The sequence below is a fragment of the Lissotriton helveticus genome, chromosome 11 (assembly GCF_964261635.1).
Source record: "Lissotriton helveticus chromosome 11, aLisHel1.1, whole genome shotgun sequence".
NCBI classification, from domain to species: domain Eukaryota; kingdom Metazoa; phylum Chordata; class Amphibia; order Caudata; family Salamandridae; genus Lissotriton; species Lissotriton helveticus.
In genome coordinates, this window is record NC_136072.1 from 634,034,929 (window position 1) to 634,056,640 (window position 21,712).

Genomic DNA, 21,712 nt, shown 5'->3' on the forward strand with positions numbered 1-21,712 from the left:
GTTTCTATCGTTTAATTATTGTAATTGCTATGTAATATGTTTGTAGTGGTCTATAATATGTTATTTTTTGTTTACTACAGATTATAATCATCTATACAAAGAAAGAAAAAGATGCCTTCCAAACAAAGACGTGAAAAACTTTATAAAAAAAAAAGGTCTAAGGAAAAAGAAAAACAAGACTCAACCAAAACAAAATCTTCAGAGAAAAAAAAGAATGCTCCTGGTAAGCAAACTAAAAATGTTCTCAGGAACTTATTGAAATGTCCAAAAAAAGAAACGTGTGTTTTTAAACAAGAATAAGACACCTGTAATTAGAAAGAAGACAGTGTGTCCCTTTAAAAATATTAGACCTGTACAATGAGATGATATTGTCTTCAACAAAAAAAGGAGAAATCAATTTATTGAAATTCGTAGATGAATGTTTCATACCAGAATTATATCTAATTTATTAAAAAATGTAAAAAGGTATCAAAAAAAGACCGCTTTTTACAAGAAAAAAACATAGTTAAGATTGTGGATGAAGCATTTAAAGTGAAAAATAAATTGTTTAGTTTAGTAATGAATAGAATTCGTACACTCGATAAGGTAATCAATGTGTTCAAATCAAAATGTAGGTGGAGGAGAGTAATTAATCGGACTAATTTTTGTGATGTTTTTACTGGAGAATGGAAGCATAGTTCAAGTTGTGAGCCATTTTTTAATGAAGAAAGTTACTTTCAGGATAATGATTTGGTGCATGCAGTTGACACCAGTGGTCGAGCATATGAGGTGAAGGACGGTTGTCCGGTTGAAAAAGAAGAGATTGTGCCTAGAAATACAGAAGAGGTGTTAGCTGATGAAGTTTTAGGGAGATGTCCTAAGGCTCCAGTGTATACTTGGAATTGTAGTAGTATTTGTAGTGTGCGACAGGATTCAATTGATTTGTTTTGCACTTTCTTACGGACATATACTAAGAAAAGTGTGAAACAAAAAATGAAAATTTTACCAGAGTTAGATCCTTGTAGAGTGAGAGAAAAAACAGGTTTGCAAGGGCATTCACTGGCTTGTCTTTGAAGAAAAGTATGTCAGAGTGTTTTTCACCATTTTAGGATGTTAGCAGTGCATCATAATAAAGTGAGGAAATTAGTGAGAAGGTTGTATTATGCAAAAAGTCCAGCACTTAAACTAAACAGTTTAACAGTGCTCTTTTGCATGGAACTGAATTAGATGTCAAAAACATTTTTGATGAAATTGAGTTTTGTTACTTTGGTGAAAAAGAGGTCAGTGCAGAAATTGATACAGTAATGTAGAAGAGAATGTAGAGATTTTAAGTACAGGAAAGTTTGAAAATGAAATTACAAAGTTTAAGGTCAATTCAAGTGAAAGGCCTAATTTTACTTGTATGTGTTGTCGACGAACTCATTATAAGCATCAGACTAGATTAGTTGATTTATATGTAAAAAGTGAAAAGATAAATAATAATGAGTGGAAGGATTTTGCAACTTATTTGTTGGTTGAAAATTGTTTTGATTTGGGTTCTGATCAACGTATTTGTAAATATTGATATAATAAATTAAATGAAAACAGAATGCCTGCTAGAGATGTTCATAATAATCTGGAGTTGGTAGACATTCCTTCTGAATTGATGGATTTAAATACCTATGAGTCTATTCTGATTCAATGTGTGCATCCTTTTCAGGCTCTTGTTCGCATGGAGCCTAAGACAGGGAAATTGCCTCCTTCAGATTTACAGAGAGGATTAAAGGGAAGAGTTGTTTATTTGCCTCTAGATTTTAAGAAAAATATTGATACAATTGGTGTCGAAAAAGTAGAAGAGGAACCTCTGGTTATTCTAGTTAATGGTGTTCCGACAAAAAGTAAGAAAATCTGGCAAGAATTACTGAATGTTAGGAAAGTCAAAAAGGCAACGTTGTATCTGGTAAAAAATAATCAGTACTATAAAAATGTGTATGTGGGAGAAGAGGAAACAACTGTACAAGACGACACTGATGTCTCTGCTGGGCAAATAGAAAAAGTTGATGTCTCTAGAAGTGAAGAAAATTATGAACATTATTGTGTTCATCCATTGCATTCCAAAGAAGTAATGGGGAATGCTATTGACTTGTTTCAGGTGAAAAAAGCCAAAGGAAGTCCCATTAGTGTATGGGAAGAAACTTTGGAAGCTCATTGTTTTCCACAGTTATTTCCAACAGGTGAAGGTGGACGATATGACGACCACCTGTTCAAATTCCTGCATCTGAATACCGGACTTCAAGATCATATGCAGAAGATCCAAGGTTTCGTCAATGCATTCCATATTTGTTCCATACTGTTTGAGAGTGATTTGTCTGGACTTTCCTATGCAGTAAACAATATACTGAAAAGTGGAACACATCTTTAAAATGTTTTGGCAAGGGATTTTATGGAGAAAGTGAAACTGCAAGACAGTGTTTTGGAATCTCAGCTAATTAATCTCATGGCATGTCAGAGTGGTACTAACGAGTATTGGTACCGTCGTCATGGGGAATTGAAATGTATGCTAAGAAACTTATGAACTCCTACATGGTTCCTCACTCTTAGCTGTGCTGAGTATGCTTGGGAAGACTTACTTGAATTTCTACGAGAGGCAAATAAAAACATTGAAAATATTGAATACAAGACACCTGGAGAACTGTGCTCTTTGGATCCAGTTAATGTATGCAGATATTTCAATCATAGGTTTGAAGCTATGATTTCTTTTATTACAAACAAAAAAAATCCTCCGCTTGGAGAGGTGTTGGATTTCTTTTGGAGAAAGGAGTATCAAGCAAGAGGTGCTCCTCATATACATATGCTGCTATGGATTAAAGACGCACCAAAATTTGGAACAGATTCAGATGAGAAAGTGATGAGTTTCATTGAGCAGTATTCTACATGTGCTGTTCCGAAAAGTCCAGAAGACAACAATTTAAGACATCAAGTTTTACGCTTTCAAACCCATCGTTGTGGGAAATACTGTCATCGAAAATACAAATCCAAGGACAAGTTCTACACGAAATGTCGTTTTGCATTTCCACGTCCAGTAACATCAAAAGGAAGAGTCAACTATTTTATGTCTTCTCTGCGACATACTGTGACTAGAAAATCACCCAAAAATACATACAACCTAAGAAGAAATGAGGAATCCAAATTCATAAATGACTACAACCCAGTCATTTTGTCCATGTGGAATGCTAACATGGATATTCAATATGTGGCTGACAACTCTATTGCTGTGGCTCGATATGTGACGTCTTACATCACAAAATCAGAAAATACGGAACTGAAGGAAATGTGGGAGGAAATTTCACATGAAAAGAGTCTAAGCAAGAAATTATACAGTTACAGTCTGAAGATGTTGTCGCATCGAGAAATTTGAGCATCTGAATGTTCTGATCGGTTATCCTCAGCAAGTCTATATGCCAAATCTAGAACCATCATTTGGGTGAGTCTCTGTCTTGCTGCAACACGAAACCGAGTTTTGAAATCTGTACAAGAAATAGAGTATTTGGCGGAGAAAGAACCAGACAGTACAGATATTTTGAAGACAAACATGTTGGATACATACTATCCAAATAGAAGTACTCACCTTGAGAACATTTTTCTCTATGAAGTTCTGCAAACCTATACTTTTAAAAACAACTTCACAGAAGACATCAATAAAGGTGTATATGCAGTAATTGGTTGTGAAGGCTGTCTAGTGAAACAAAGAAAAGGCCATTTGATTAATCATCGAAAATTGAGTTGTGAATCTCCAGACAAAAGGGAATTTTATTACTTAGCTCTTTTGCAACTCTTTAAGCCTTGGCGTACAGAAGAGGAACTACTTGGAGATTTTCTTACTTATGAAGATTCGTTCAATGCAACCAAGGATACCATAGAATGTGCTGTTTTTTCAAATTATCTGCAAATGTTGAACGAGAAAATACAGCAAGAAGCTACAATTGCAGCAGAGATTGCTAGAGACAGTTCTCAAGATAGTCAGAGTTCTGCTTCATTGAGTCAGGATCCACAAGGAGGACCAATTATACAAATGAAGCTGCCAATGCCATGGATGAAGTTGAAAGAGCCATGGAACAAGCTCAGGAGGATGGAGTTTACTTAGAAGATTTGGAAAAAGAACTAAACATTGAGCAGAGACAAATATATGACGAAATCACAGAACACATTAAGCATGGTTTATCTCATGACAAAAAAGAGTGCTCATGTACATCATTTATACCTGTCCGAGTGGAGAAGCAGGAACTGGAAAAAGTTTCCTGATTAAAGCGATTGCAACATATTTGTAGAAAACCTCGGAGTCATCGTTCTCTTGTGTTGTTACTGCTCCAACTGGGTTGGCAGCACACAACATTAAAGGGATTACTTAACATCGCTTATTGATGCTGCCAGTGGAGCATGATAACAAATTACAATACCACAAGCTATCTGGAGAAGCTTGTTGTGAAGTTTCAAGAGTCCTAAAGAAAATTAAACGTCTTATCATTGATGAAGTAAGCATGGTATCAAATGTAATGCTTGCTTTTGTGCATTTAAGAATGCAAGAAATTCTTAAAACAGAGTATAATGTGTTATTTGGAGGCAAACACATCATCGTTTTTGGAGATCTACTGCAACTAACTCTAGTGAAAGGACAGCCAGTGTTTAAAATGCTTACGCATGAAGATTTGTAAGTGTAAGCAGAAAGGAAAAGGATTCAGGTAAAGATGTTGTTGGATTTCAGTTTGAAAACAGTTCTGGTGTCAACTGCTATGCTAATGTAGTGGTTAACGTTGTTTTTTTCTCCAAACTGTACAAGAACAGATTGCTGAAAATCGTGATCAAACATGTTGTTGTTTATTAAATTCTGTGTTTGACAAATGTAGCAGTGATAGAACAAAAATGCAAAGTGTTTCTGAAATTTGAAATGTTTTAGACATATGTTCTGGTCAAAAACAATTTTCACAGAATATTCAGCAAGATTGTCAGGAATTTCTAATGTATATGCTGGTTGTTTTACAAGATGAAGGTGTAGATGTAGAAAATCTTTTTGGCCTTTCTTATAAATGGCAGCATGAGTGCGACAATTTCTCCTTTTCAAGTAGTACTACAATAAACACTGAAAGATTTATATATTTGACTTTACCAGACTGCAAATCAGTGTCATTTAATAATCTAGTTAGACAAGCAAATCAAAGCATGGTCTGTACTCAATGTAAATCAGCAATGCTATCAACATTATTCATGCAAAGATATGGACAGTATGTAATTTTAATGTTCCAACGATGTAGACCTGATGGAAATAAATTGACAACTTTAATAAAAAAAATTGTGGCTTCTCAATTATCAATTTCAGGAAGAACCTTTACAACTGCAGCAATTATTTACCATGATGGTCCTTCAACAACATCAGGACATTACACAGCTTATTTAAAGTGTCATAAAGGATGGAATCACTGTAATGATACTCAATTGACTTTCAAACAACGTTTGCCTTCTGACTTACAAAATTCTTACCTAGTGTTCTTACAACCGAAATTTTAGGGAAGGGTAATTGTCCTATGAAGATTACAGCAGTTATTACAATGTAGTTTGCTGTTCGAAATTACTTTCCAAGTGACAGTGGTGAAGATAATCAAAAACATGTAGTTCTGATAGAGGTAGTATATGTATTTCACATAGTATGTGCTGTGAGTATTATAGAAAATATTAGTAAAAAGTAAGCTAGAGGTGGAAATAAAACTATTGTTTCATAATGTAAAAGATGTTGGAGCTTTTCTTTCAGAAACTCGGGTAAATGAGAGATTAAGAAGACTCTTGACTAATTTCAAAAGAAAAGGACTTTCCATATACTATTTGGCCTCGTGGAAAAGTGGATGGATCAAAAGTGAGTTTAGATATGTTTTTTCAAACTTTTACATTATTTCTCTCTCCTGCTCTTGTTCACTGTCACTGAATGTGTCCATGTCATTATCCTTTTAGTAATTTGCTCTCTCTCTATTTCTTTTTAACTCTCTCTGACCTTCACCATTCCTTTGTTTTTCTTTCTGAGTCCTTCACTACTACTTTATCTCTTACTAACCTTTTATGACTTTTAATCTCCTACTTTGTCTCTTGTATTGTAAAATATATATTATAAATATTCTAACTTATTTTTTTTGTCTTTCACAGATATACATTTTAATGAAAATATGTAATTAAGTTTACATTACTTATAAGGTAAGTTTGATGTACAAAATTTACTTTCCCTATACTCTTTTCCTCAACCTCACTACTCTTCTCTGCGCTTGCCTCACTTATTCTGAATACCCACATTTACTCCCCTTTTCCTCACTCCTCTCTCACGCACCTTCTTTCAGACCTTCTCCTTTACTTTCTTTCCTTTCTCTTCTCTTACTTCACTCCTTTACTCTTTTCCCTTCCCTTACTCTCCTTACTCCACTTCACTAACTCCTTCTCTTCCTCTGTCCTCTTAGTGCTACACTCCCCTTCTCTCAATCTCTCTCTGTTAGCCTCATTCTCTACGTCCCCTTAGTCTCTCCCTCCTCTTCTGTCACGTTCACTGCCTATAACTCAGCCATACTCCCACATTCACCTTCTTTCAGACCTTCTCCTTTACTTTCCTTCCTGTCTCTTCCCTTCTTTCACTCCTTCACACTTTTCCGTTCCCTTACTCTCCTTACTCCACTTCATTAACTCCTTCTCTTACTCCCTCTGTCCTGTTAGTTCTACACTTTCCTTCCCTCATTCTCTCTCTGTTACCCTCATTCTCGCCGTCCCTTTAGTCTCTCACTCCTCTTTTGTCACACTCACTCCATATAACTCAGTCATACTCCCACACTCATCTTCTTTCAAACCTTCTCCTTTATTTTTCTTGTTATCTCTTCCCTTCTTTTGCTCCTTCACTCTATTCCCTTACCTTACTCTGCCTACTCCACTTCATTAACTCCTTCTCTTACTCCCTCTGTCCTATTACTTCTACACTCCCCTTCCTTCATTCTCTCTCTGTTTGCCTCATTCTCTCCGTCCCCTTAGTGTCTCACTCCTCTTCTATCACGCTCACTCTGTTTAACTCAGCCATACTCCCACACTCACCTTTTTTCTAACCTTCTCCTTTACTTTCCTTCCTCTCTCTTCCCTTACTTAATTCCTTTACTCTTTTCACTTACCCTACTCTCCTTAGTCCACTTCACTAACTCCTTCTCTTACTCCCTCTGTCCTCTTACTTTTACACTCCCCTTCCTTCATTCTCTCTCTGTTTGCCTCATTCTCTCCGTCCCCTTAGTCTGTCACTCCTCTTCTGTCACGCTCACTCCCTAAAACTTACGCATACTCCCACACTCACCTTCTTTCAAACCTTCTCCTTTACTTTCCATCCTGTCTCCTTCCTTCTTTCGCTCCTTCACTCTTTTCCCTTCCCTTACTCTCCTAACTCCATTTCACTAACTCATTCTCTTACTCCCTCTGTCCTCTTACTTCTACACTTCCCTTCCCTCATTCTCTCTCTGTTAGCCTCATTCTCTCCGTCCCCTTAGTCTGTCACTCCTCTTCTGTCACGCTCACTCCCTATAACTCAGCAACACTCCCACACTCACCTTCTTACAGACCTTCTCGTTTACTTTCCTTCCTGGCCCTTCTCTTCTTTCGCTCCTTCACTCTTTTCCCTTCCCTTACTTTCCTTACTCCACTTCACTAACTTCTTCTCTTACTCCCTCTGTCCTCTTACTTCTTCACTCCCCTTCCCTCATTCTCTCTCTGTTACCCTCATTCTCTCCGTCCCTTTAGTCTCTCACTCCTCTTCTATCACGCTCAGTCCCTATAACACAGCAATACTCCCACACTCACCTTCTTACAGACCTTCTCCTTTACTTTCCTTACTCTCTCTTCCCTTGTTTTGCTCTTTCACTCTTTTCCCTTTCCTTACTCTCCTTACTCCACTTTACTAACTCCTTCTCTTACTCCCTCTGTCGTCTTAGTTCTACACTCCTCTTCCCTCATTCTCTCTCTGTTAGCCTCATTCTCTCCATTCCCTTAGTCTCTCACACCTCTTCTGTTACACTCACTCCCTGTAACTCATCTACAATCCAACACTCACCTTCTTTCAAACCTTCTCCTTTACTTTCCTTCCTGTCTCTTCCCTTCTTTCGCTCCTTCACACTTTTCCCTTCCCTTACTCTCTTTACTCCACATCACAAACTCCTTCTCTTACTCCCTCCATCCTGTTAGTTCTACACTTTCCTTCCCTCTTTCTCTCTCTGTTAGCCTCATTCTCTCCGTCCCTTTGGTCTCTCACTCCTCTTCTATCACGCTCACTCCCTATAACTCAGCCACACTCCCTCACTTATGTTTCTTTCCTCCCTCACTCAATCCTCTATAACACAGCCATACTCCCATACTCCCCTTCTTTCAAACCTTCTCCTTTATTTTCCTTCCTGTCTCTTCCCTTCTTTTGCTCCTTTACTCTTTTCCCTTCCCTTACTCTGCTTACTCCACTTCATTAACTCCTTCTCTTACTCCCTCTGTCCTCCTACTTCTACATTTCCCTTCCCTCATTCTCTCTCTGTTAGCCTCATTCTCTCCGTCCCCTTAGTCTGTCACTCCTCTTCTATCACGCTCACTCCCTATAACTCAGCCACACTCCCTCACTTATGTTTCTTTCCTCCCTCACTCAGTCCTCTACTCTCACTTTTTCCTTCACTTTCTTTGTCTCTTCACTCCCTTACTCCCCTTGAATCACACTCACTTGCCTTTATCCAGTCTGTATCACCACTCTTTCCTCAACATCACTGCTCTTTTCTTACCCTTCCACACCCCGTTCCTTTACTACATTTTCTTCACTTATCCTCATTCCCCTTGTTCACTCCCCTTCTCCTCACTCACCTCCCACACTCACCTTCTTTCAGTCCCCCTACTTCACTTCCCTTCTCCTCTCGTCCCTTTCTTTGCTTTCTCACTCATTTTCCTTTCCTCTCTCACTGCACTCCACTTCAGTTACTCCTTTTGAATTTGTTAAGAATACAGCTTTTTTGGGAAATTGGAGGTAGCTCTAAAAAGAACTGTTTATTTCTTCTTTTTATGTTTTTTTCAGAACAAAAACAAAAACAGGGAATGCAAATCTGCTCAACAGGAGCAAAAAAAAGGGGAAAATTAGGGCTTGGCGAGGGCAGCTGTGTTCTTGCCTCCAGCGTGCAATGAGCTTGATGCTCTGCTCACCATAGCAAAGCATTTCATCGCATTGCTTGCACTTTATAGTAATGTCACTAAAAACAGGCTGTATGTTCGGAATCATCTCCAATTCCGCTGCCCGTCCTCTCCCTGATGTTGTGGCTCCTCCAGTAGATGTAGAGGCACCATCCCTTGGGGGATTACGTGCCAGGTGTCGGACACTCTCCCGGGCATAGTTCTGGGGGTGCCTCCGTTGGACGTGGCGAATCATGGTGGGGTTGCCAAAACTGTACTTCCTTCTGGGGTCTCCTCGGGACAGCACAGTTTTGCAGATTTTGCATTCCACTTTAGGAGCATTCACCTTTTTTTATCCTGCAGGTATGAAAAAAACTTCCAAATAAAATGCTCCTTGAGCTTGGGCTGAGGAGGCTCGTCCTGAATGAAGTCATCTGACTCCTCACTGCTGCTAGGTGCTCTGGCAGCCATTCTTTACACAAAATGGTAGGACAGAAAAGAACAGGTCTTGCTGTCTCCAAAGTGAAAGAAGAAGTGAAGGAAATGGGTGGGGTTTTCATTAGTTGTAAAAAAAACTGTGTTATTTAAGGTCACATGACTTGACGCGCTTAAGCTGCGCGCACCAGAGCGCTTCCGGGGGCACTTATGCGGCGCGAACGTAGGCGCTTCCGGGGGCGCTTACGCGGCGTGCCTGAATGACGTTTTGCTAGCTTTTTTTATGCACGCGAAAATAGCGCTCTCGCTGGCCTCTCGGGTGAGCTTACCGGTGCGCGCACCCTGAGCGCTCCAAGACAAAATGAAAAAAAAACATGAAAAATAGTTTGTAAAAAATTTTAGGGTAAAAAAATAAAATAAAATAATAGTTATAAAAAACAGCTAATAAAAAAAACTGTTTAAAAATCGTAGGTTACAAACTCTATATATAAAGGTATTAGCTTTTAAAAAAAACTATGAAATTCACTGAAAAAACCATAGGTTTCACAATCGTTATAGTTAGGAATTAGCTTTTAAAAAAACATTTGAAATTCACAAAAAAAACATAGGTTTCACAATTGTTATAGTTAGCAATTAGCATTTAAAAAACCTTTGAAATTCACTAAAAAAAACATAGGTTTCACAATCGTTATAGTTAGGAATTAGCATTTAAAAAACCTTTGAAATTCACTGAAAAAACCATAGGTTTCACACCAGTTATAGTTAGCTGAACATTTTGCTCATACAAAACCATTGAAATTCCCACTTTATAGTTAGTTGGACTCACTATAACTCGCATGCCCGCAATCCACTGCTGATGATGTCACATATTACATCATTCATGACATGGTCAGTGACATCACTGATGACATCTCAAATGACATCACTGATGACATCACTGATGACATCTCAAATGACATCACTGATGACATCATCCAGTGTCTGTGTGTTCCTGTAAATTAAAAATGTGTTTAACATATTGTAGAATGAGTGTATGTATGAGTGTTTGGATAATGGATTTAGTAGGTTCGTGACTGACTGTATGAGTGGGAGATTAAATGTGTCTTACTGAATGCATGGGTTAGTGACTAAACTGTTAAAATGTGTGCATCATTATGTCTGTTGTTGTGTAACCTGCTGCATGTATTGACCTCGGCGGCGGTGCACTCGTTCAAATTCATGTAGGCTCCAGAAAAGCACCAACAATGAGTCACTCAAGCAGCGGGTGTTGTTTTTCGCGGTGGTGCCCCGCGACGTTTAACGATTGCTCAAAATTCCCAAATGATCCCAGCCGGGGTGGAAAAAATACAGCACTCTCGGGGTTCCAGTACTCAGCGACGAGGATTTATTATCCAAACAAGCGCGTTTCGGGAGAAACTCCCTTCGTCAGTGTTTACATGCGAACACGCGAAGCGGCACCTTTTTATTACATCAGTTTTGGTGACAGACATAAAAATAGGACTACTGTGAGCATTACTGCGCCAGCGCCATCTTAAAGTGTGTTTAATGCCGCATCTTACAGTATGGATGTTGAATACATTTCCAATCACATACATCCATTCGTTGGTTGGTGGGAGGAGCAGGTAGCCTGGGCCCCTGAACACGGAACATCAAATAACAAGGTGGTTGCCTGGTGTAGGTACATCGACGACCTATTCCTGATATGGGACGGGTCGTTAGAAGAGGTGAAAGAGTAAGTCAAAGTCAAAGTCAAAAATACTTTATTCGATTAATTTAAAATCATAAAAGTATACTACACATACAAATATACACATATCATCACTTCAAATCATTATAGAGCAGTTGCTGGGGAGTAATTATTTAAAAACATGTAAAAAACAAAAAATTGTTAAAAAGCATCACTTTTACATAACATCTCATATTAAAAGAAGTAAACTATAAATTTCATCTTACAGGGTTACTTAATTCCTTATAATCCAAATAGACTACTCATGGAGAATAAGATTATGCTAAACTTGTGTACATTCCATCATTGGGGTTCTCATCAGTCTATTCCGTCTAGCACGTATAGATGTTACCAAAAAATTTGCAACTCCAAACATCACTATAGGGGACACCATAAGTTGTAAGAACATCAAAGCAGGTTTCACCTGCTTAAATCCCTTGTCCCTCAATAGTGGAATAATATATTTCTTTCTGCCCTCTGCAAAAAAAGGGCAAAAAAAATACTAAATGTATCAAGTCTTGATCCGAGAAGCTGTCACATTTGCATGGGTCATTTTCCCTTGGTTTACACCATTTCGTATATTCACCCAGTAAGAAATGCACCTGATTAAAGCGAAATTTCGTTAAAAGCCATCGGTGGTAAGATCTATTCACAACTGTCAGGTAGGGTTGTATTGCCATAGTGGATACCAATGAATAATGTGCCCTTACTGTTGATTTCTCAATTTCCTGGGCTTCACGGTGAAGGTTTCTACTATCCATGAAGTGAACTTTTACCCAGGAGATGTCATCTTTACTCAGACTTTCTGGGTTATAATAGAGTTCAGGCCGGCCTAATTGTGTGGCGGTAGCTTTGATGTGTGTCAACCATTGTATATCTTTTGCTCTGTCTCGCCCCATACAATCGCTAATAATTTTATGGTTTAATGTTAAACTTGGGTTCAGCCATATTTTCATCCAGAGGAGTAGTGGGGCCATTTTAAGTGTGTCCTCAATATAGCCTATCCCTAGTTCCGTGTGTACTGCGAAGGATGGGGTAGAGTGTGGAAGGCCCAATAGTAGACGCAGAAATTTGTTCTCCTCTTTCTGTTTTAGGGTAGAATCTCTAAAACCCCATATCGCAGCACCATACCTTGCTAGAGCCAATGTTTTAGCTCTATGCAAGGTCAATATGGCTTCTATGGGTTTACCTCCCAACCTTTTCGCAAAACCCAGTATGGCAGCCGACGATCTTCGTACTGCCATCGCTTTATTTGCAATCTGAGGGGTCCAGGAGCCCATGTCATCAAATATTACTCCCATGTAGGTGAATATATTGACTTTTGACAACACTATGCCATTACAGCGAAAGAGTACATACAATTGCTAAATAACAATGATTGCAATCTGAGATTTACTGGAGACATCAGTCAAGAGAAGGTCAATTATTTAGACCTCCAAGTGACCGTAAGAGATTGGAAGATATGTACCTCATTATACCGCAAGCCAACGGCGGGAAATAGCGTGCTGCACGCCACTAGTAGTCACCCTAAAAGACTCATTAACAGTATCCCATATGGAGAACTGCTCAGGTTGAGACGAAATTGTACTCTAGATAAAGATTTTGAACAGGCAGCTAGATAAAGCATTGACAGATTCTCTGATAGAGGATACAAACGCAATCTCTTGAATGATGCTCTCAAGAGAGTGAGAAAACTTCCGAGACATTCCCTCTTTGAGAAAAAGCCACACCAAACCACTAATGGTCAATTTTGCATGATTACCCCCTATTCGGCCAACTCATCGAGATTGAGATCTATAATGACAAAACACTGGCATATTTTAAAAACTGATCACATTGTTGGCCCAGATATGCCAGTTGTTCCACTGATCACTTTTAAGAAAGCTAGAAGCTTACGTGATAGTATGGTCCAAAGCCATTTAAATCCTATACGTAAGGGCCAGGGAACATTGAAAGATGCGAAGGGCTTCTTCCCCTGTGGGAAGAGTAAGGCCTGCGCATCCAGTAAACGTACATTAACATTCGAGGTGAGAGGCTGCAAGGGTGGAAAGAGGATAAACAAATTCATGTCCTGCCACACAGATCATGCAATTTACTGTTTGATGTGTCCCTGCCAATTGAGATATATTGGCAGCACAATCAATCAGGTGAAATTAAGAGTGCTGGAGCACATGCGGGCGATCGCAAATAGAGATTTCTCTTACCCGGTCGCTCGACATTTTGCTATAAAGCACAACAGCAACAGGGACCTGTTGAGGTTTTTCTTTGTGGACTGTGTATCTGAAAATCCACGAGGAGGCAACAAGTTACAGATGCTCAGGAGATTGGAATCCCGATATATTATTAATTTAGAGACCAAGGCCCCGGGGGGCCTCAATATGGGGGAAGAATTATCATCTCATTTGGGCTGATTTTTGTTTGTTTTCTTAAAATTGCAATTTATGACCATTATGCTGTGGCTAAACTGATTTTGGGAAATAGACTATAGAGTCAGTGTATTTGATTAGAGGGTTTAGAATTGTCCGGATAGGTGCTTTGATTTAGTATCAACAGTGGGGACATGTTGAGAGGTTTTCATGGATATGATGTATAATACTGGGAAGTGGCAGCCTGATTGACTGCAATTGCTGATCCACGGCAAGATCACAACAAGATGACCGATTGGTTTTAATGTTGAAATGTACAATTATTGTGCTTGAATTACAGATATTATCCTATTTAATGACTTTATGTCCCAGACGCACCATGTCCGTGTGTTTCCCATACATATGCTAGCATTTATCAATATGATAAAATGTAACTTGACCGATACACGGTATGAGTTTGAAGGATGATGCATGTGATTGAAAATGTATTCAACATCCATACTGTAAGATGCAACATAAAACACACTTTAAGATGGCACTGGCGCAGTAATGCTCACAGTAGTCCTATTTTTATGTCTGTCACCAAAACTGATGTAATAAAAAGGTGCCGCTTCGCGTGTTCTCATGTAAACACTGACGAAGGGAGTTTCTCCCGAAACGCGCTTGTTTGGATAATAAATCCTCGTCGCTGAGTACTGGAACCCCGAGAGTGCTGTATTTTTTCCAACCTGGCTGGGATCATTTGGGAATTTTGAGCAACCGTTAAACGTCGCGGGGCACCACCGCGAAAAACGGCACCCGCTGCTTGAGTGACTCGTTGTTGGTGCTTTTCTGGAGCCTACATATATATGTATATATATATATATATATATATATATATATATATATATATATATATATATACTCCACAGTGACCATCCACTCAAATCCAATAATCCAGCCGCACTTTCCCCCGGTTACAACAAAAGGATAGCGTAGCACCAGGTCCAAGTGCATAATAAATCTTTATAATATGTTTTTTATTTTTCGAAATTTAAGTGCTTTCACAACACCCCGAGCATTTTGGCTAACACATTCAACTGGGCTATCCCATCTATTTCACACTCACTGTTTAAAAGGCAACAAAGGACTCATTTGTCCATATCATGCACTTCCTTTTGGCAACATCTAGAATGTACATTGGATACTCACATCCCATGGGTTCGGCCATATTTAAATTCCATAAAGAGTGTTTACTAAGCAGCTTCAATTATCAAAATTTCAAATACTGAAGTGGGAAAGGACATAAAACACTCAAATATTTTACTATAATACTGAAATAGCACATCATATCTTAAATATCCAGAGAAAACATCTAAAGCACAATTAGAAATTAAGGGTTCTAACACATATTCTATGGAATATTTAGATGGATGTCTCATCAAATGGTAACTTAATTACTATGCAGTTCATGCATTTTACCAATAATGTTCATATATTCATGCAACCACCATGTAATGGTGGGAAGCCTAGATAGTGCAAATATGCTTATTATAAATATAAAGTGCTTATACTTCTTATCATCATCATATTGCACAAATCCCATAAAGTGTACTAACTTATTTCTGATACGATTCAGAAGCCAAACGGGCTAGAGATGAGATACCCCGTATATGATACTGATGAACATACAACAGCATCGTTCGATAATAAAGCGCAAATGTTACAGTAAACTACCCACACTAGTTGTAAATATACACCGAAAAGTTATAAATAGAGAATCTCTAAAAAACAAGTAAGATCATCTATCCTGTCCAAAATACATATGATAAATATTTGAATCTAATATTCATATATCAAATGACTGCACATACCTCCATCCCTGTTTTTATCTTTAGAAGAATTAGAACAAATTATCAAAAGTTGCATCTCACTGTCCCACTATATAGTTAAGCTCTACCCAAACAAGTATAGTAATTCTGTCGATGTGCCTGAAGTTCAGTAAGATCCCAGTATAGTATCATCTAATACTATCTACAGTGCAAGTGCTGTAAAGTGATCAACATCCAACATTGATATATGAGGGTCAATTTCAATCAAAATAAACAGGAATCTGTCCTTATTTTTTTAATAAAAGTGAATAAATTATCTGTATAGTCTCTTCTATTGTTCAAACCAATCCAGTTACTATGACCTTAAATAAAAAACAGATGGAACATAGTATTGGCTAAAGCAAACTCACAGTTGGACATGCAATTCAGCATCCAGTTTATGGCCCCATGGTTTCTCAGTGCCTAAGAGAAGGATCATCCGTGATTCACGCAATTCAAGTTCCCTATTGTCTTTATGTGGATGAGCTTTGATATGCTTCAAGCCATAATTTTGTAAAAGATGTCATATCTCTGTGATGCTTTTCCCAAAAATGTTTAGCCATGGGGTATGTTCGATCATGGTGTTTTATGGCCCTGAGGTGCTCCAACTCGCCTGCATCTTCTGATCCGAACGAACAGACAAGCGTGGACCCAGTTTTAGTAGCTGCATTATTTTATTTCGCCAATGCCGCCATAACGCGTTTCGGGAGATCCCTCCCTTGATCACATGATCATATTATTATAAAAGCCCTTTGTATGTCATGTATATGCAATTCTACTATCTGCAGTGTGGAATGGGCATAGGTTCTGGCCTTCAGCTAAGCAGAGAGCTAGTGCCCTATACAAAATAACACAATGACAAGCATCTGATCTCCAAAGGGACTCCATCAGATCCTCCAACCACCTAGTCACTTGCACAATTCCCCAGGGCTTCGTTTTTGCTTTTATGCTTATCAATCTCCACACAAACCTTTCGAAAGTCTATCTAGTCCAATAAGTTTCCCTACAGCAATATGCCAACAATACATACTGATTGCTAAAAACTGACATCAGGAAATAATAAAAATTCCTCATACCTTGCCTGTAAAAAAAAACAATCATGGATGTAGGCTGTATCTCTAAAATTCAATATGACTAACATTTATTTTCTACTTATTAATGGCAGTCTGCTTTAGTCACACTTACATGGTAGTATCAGTATCGGACTTCACCTTCTGTCACTTTTCTTCAGCTTGGACCACCCTGATGTTCAAGGATGACATCATGAAAATAGTTGAAGTACCCTTGTTTCAAGTGAGACTCCTAAAATAAATTATCCCCTCCCTGTCCCTAAACATGTATTTTCAACTGTGCCAACCCTCTTCCTGCCTGACATCAATGGAAGTTGAGCCCTGACAATATCTTTGCTCTCTTGAAAAAAGGCCTTTCCTATTGCTTTTCGCATGATCAACACCCCGAGAATTTTTGATCATATCCCCTGGGATTAAGCAACTTCATTGTCTTCCCATTTAAACCCATATTGTGTTGTCATTCAGCTGTATGACCAACAAGGCTAATTCTGAGAGAAAAAAACAGAGTATTAAGCAGACAAATGTATGTTTCCATCAATGCACAACCTCCAGAAGCCCAAAGATCATGAGGCTTGAGACCCAAAAGTCCTGAAGTGACTCCATATGCATCCACAGCTTCTCTTCCTACAGCCCAAAATTCTGAAATGGGCTACCCTTGCATTTTAGACTCACCCCCTCTATACAATGCTTCCAGAAATTGCTACACATATGCCTCTATTTTCCTGCCATTGTGGCTCACTGATATCTCCTCGCATGTAACATGCAATGTATACCTTAATCTTAATCATTCATGTTCCATTTGAGCTATGCAAACATCATTATATATATGTATAAGGTATGTATTAATATTGTCCTTTGTTTCTAAATATCCCAACACACTACTGAATATAAAAAGCAACATTTCCCTTCAATAGGTGGCATGGCTGAAGACAAGGCCCCCAATGAAGCTGTGTTTAAAGCTTGCATCCTGGTACTCCTGTCTCTGCATTACACGAAATTGAAGTTCATTGCTAATGTACGGTTGGATGTGCACATATTCCCTGATATTGACAGGAAGTCATATCACTTGAAGGCATAACCTGCAAATGTTGCAGCAACTCCTTCTATTTTGATTAAATTGTGCTTCTGGAAAGGGGAGGGTGATGGTAGTGACCACTGGAGGTCTCGATGTGAATGAGTTTACAACTGGTGCTTGTGACTTCATGATAAGTGCTATTTTCTTAATTAAAAAAAGGAAGAGATCAATTTTCCAAAGTTCATAGGTATAAGTCCACTCCACTTGAAAAAAGACAATTAGAAGTTCTTAAAACAGGATTCTATCAGCTTTCGATCTTTTATAGTTCAAATATTTACATATGAAATCACATAGACCCATTTATAAACAAGAATGTTTTTTTGTTTAAAGTGTTACATGAAAACACCTTTTAGTTTCTTACATCCCTATAAGGTAAATGTTCAATATTCATATATAATTATATCCAGTCCTTTTCAAATGAATGTTGGTCAAATATTCCAGAATTGTTGATGATCCAATAAATATGTTAACCGCATCGATGCCGCGGCTTTTCCCGCTGTACGCGGCAATTTTAAAATTACCGCGTTACATGACGAGCTCAGTTCGTCATGAGCGCACGGCAGGTTACGCTCATGACGAGCTGAGCTCGTCATCAGCCTGGAAAGTGTTAAATGGTGAAACCACTTTTGATCTTAATTATAACCAAATCTATGTAAATTTGAGCCAGTCCTATTTGTCAATGCTCAGGATGGCCGATAGCAAAACACTCTAATCTTTAATTGGTCTTCATTAATACTAGCAGACCTCGGTCACTTACTGTCTACTATTGAACCTCCACAATAGGGAATGTAGCTTCTCCATTCACGTGCATTGGCTTAACATTATAAATAGGGTAATCAATGGAGAGAGCGAGGGTTTTGAGGGGCGAGTCCCATCCCCAGATATGTAATCGTGAAAACAAATTGGACTGGCCCACTGTGTGGAGGTAGTGGAATATTAGTTGTTATTCCAAGTCACTTGTAAATTGAGATTAGTCAGCTGGGCACACTAGCTTTTGTTTATAAACCCCTCACACACCAACCTGGTTGGTGTCATGCTTCATCATCGGGGTCCAACCAGGCAGCCGAATGCCGCCTGGTTGTACTTCAACACCTGACTACAGCGGAGCAGGTGTGGTGCAGTAGTGTGATGTGGATGAAGGTGGGTAATAAAATGCACCTCTGGGAATCCTTGCCCAATATTTTATTCGTGGCGGCCCAGGGTGTGAGATAAAAGTATGTGGTGCAACTACAAGTAGAAAAATTATGACTACTTAGTTGTCTAGGTGTTGGCGGTCTACATGTTTCAGTCCCAGGAGAAAAGTGTACGGGACTTTTGTCAGGACCAGGTAGCGAGTGGCAAAAAGTGGTGCCACGTGTGAATAATATCCAACACACGCGCTAAGGTGTGTGGAAAAAGGTTAAAAAGTGCAGTTTGTTCAACTTACATATACTGCAGTGAAGCGAGAAAAATCTTCGCTAGGGGTTGTAGTCCAGAAGATCGGGGCGAGGGGAGAGGTTCTCCCGTGTATTATTTGATAGTGGGGAGTCCTCTGCGTTAAACCTAGTCTGGTGCCCACGGCGTCCCGGCTGGTGGTGTGTGAGGGGTTTATAAACAAAAGCTATTGTGCCCAGCTGATTAAGCTCAATTTACAAGTGACTTGGAATACCAACTAATATTCCACTACCTCCACACAGTGGGCCAGTCCAATTTCTTTTCACGATTAACATTATAAATGACAGCTATTGCAGACCTTCATTGCCAAGCAGTTTTCTGAATGAGATACAGATACACACTACTGACATGTTAAGCAATACATTGGGTAGGCATGGCATAGGTGGAGCATGGGCGATCCTGTGAATCTACCCTTATATTTTGATTACAACCCATATTTGCAAAGACTTGTAAACTTGGGTTTGTGCCAAAATGGTACCCGAGGAAGGTGTAACAACGAGACATACCTTTATTTCTCCTTGTAACTTCCTCTTTCATGGAAATATGCCTCTAAGGACTCTATTTTTGCAGGAGGGTACACCTTTCTGAAGAAAACCTATCCTGCCTGTAATGCAGGCACCCTTGCACAATGGGGCAAGGGTGTCTGCATTGGCCGTAGGCAGCATTGAAAGTGAGCAGAAGTGCATCATGTCTTAGTAGGTATGGTGCATTTCTGATCTCACTATTTTAGACAACGCAGGGCAACAAGTTACCTTGCTGCGGTGTATTAAAGAAGAGTAATCTAGCCCATAACATTTTTGAAAATTATAATAACATGTTATTCTTCTCTTTGTATAGGCTATGCATGGGAATTCATTTGCAAGACTTAGGTAGAGATTTAATTAACAGCTTGACAAAACTTGCAAAATGCCTAGTCATTGACTGCAGCAAATTGCGGATTTGGTCGTCATCAACATATTACAGCTGCTGCCCAGTAGGATAGAGTCAGCTACTGTGAAATGATACGAAACACTTGTGCACTGTCGGCTGTAGGGAGTTAGATTTCCTTGGGTGTCTTTCTCACTTCCTTGTGGTTACTGCTGTCTGTTTCCCAGAGGTAGCCTTAAGCTTTCTTTGTTAAAAATAGCATAAAAACATTTTAAACATTATTTTCAAACGTTTTGTCAGATACAAAAATATAGCAAATGTCCTATAATAATGACAGAGGCAAGCATGAATTAAGTAGTTGGTGTTCTTTTATGATTATGGTAATTGCCCTTCAAACATTTCCATTGGAGAAGATGGTGCATCTCCCAATGGAAATAAATCTAAACTGCACGATTAAAAAACAGTTAACCACAACATATTTTAATTTTAGCTACTTTTTTGGACTACCAAAGTTATGGATGCATCCCTAGGGATGACTCAGGAATTCAGTGTTTCTTAGATTTACATAAAGTCGTAATGTCTTTGAGGGAACATTCAGGTTTCATTCATAACCAAAACCGTGTAATCATAGAAGCTAAGCATAATATTCCTTTAACTAAAAAACCATAATATTGTCAATGAAAGCTAATGCTACAACAGGAACTGACAGCAACAGCTAGAACAAGCAATAGTCACCAACGTATGAACATACTTCAGAAACAGTGTTTGCAAATTAAACAACACTATAAAAAAAACTTTTAAGCAGACACTTGGTGTCTCTGCTTATCTTAGTGTAGTCATTTTGGCTGTCTACTTCTCCTGGGTCGAGCCCAATATAGCAATCAGTTCATTGTGTCCACATTCGACAAGCCCTTTACTCAGTCAATGCAATGTTTTCTTATGATATAGAGGTTTCCAGAGAAAACCCTAGTTGTTGGAGACTCTAAAGTTCTGGGATATGGTGGGCATAAACAGCCTTAGGAAGAGCCGTGCCATGGGTCTGGCTTGATTCTAAGAACTGGGCCTGGACATGAAATTCTGCCTCGCTCATGGAGTTTGCAGAGTTTTTCCACTCCACCCTCGACGTAGTGAGCGGAGTTCCAAATACTCTGCTTCCCAGAGTGGAGTTTTTTTCCTCGCTCACACTTCCCAACGTTAAGTTGATGAGCACAAGAGTGGATAATCTTACTACAGACCACCTCTCAGTGAGATTTCTCAAAGTGGGGGTTGCGAATGGCTGCTACTCCTGCATTGAGAAACCTTCCATTTGAATTGAGGAAGCTGCAGCTCGAGTAGAAAATCTTCTCAAGAGGCAGAAATGAGCAGCGTCCTCTTGCACTGCACATGGTGCCATTTGCACTGATTTTCCAGTGCGGGACAAACATCCGGTACTGAAAATCAGAGCAAATGGCATGAACTAGCACACTCCGCCGCATGCAGAACTCAGCATGGCGGAGTATTTTGGTAACTTCACAGAGTTGCGGAACTCTGTAAACTCTGCCCAGGCCTACTAAGAACCAAAGCATGAGCCAGCCACCAGAAGATGTAAATCGGGCAACAAAAACAATGAAAAAAATATTCTAAACTCTGTGGATTAAAAAAATTCATTTGTAAAAATGTTCAGTTTCTCAGTTAAGCACATACCATTTTATCACTGATATGAGTGACATTTACTGAAAATATTTTTCTTCAAC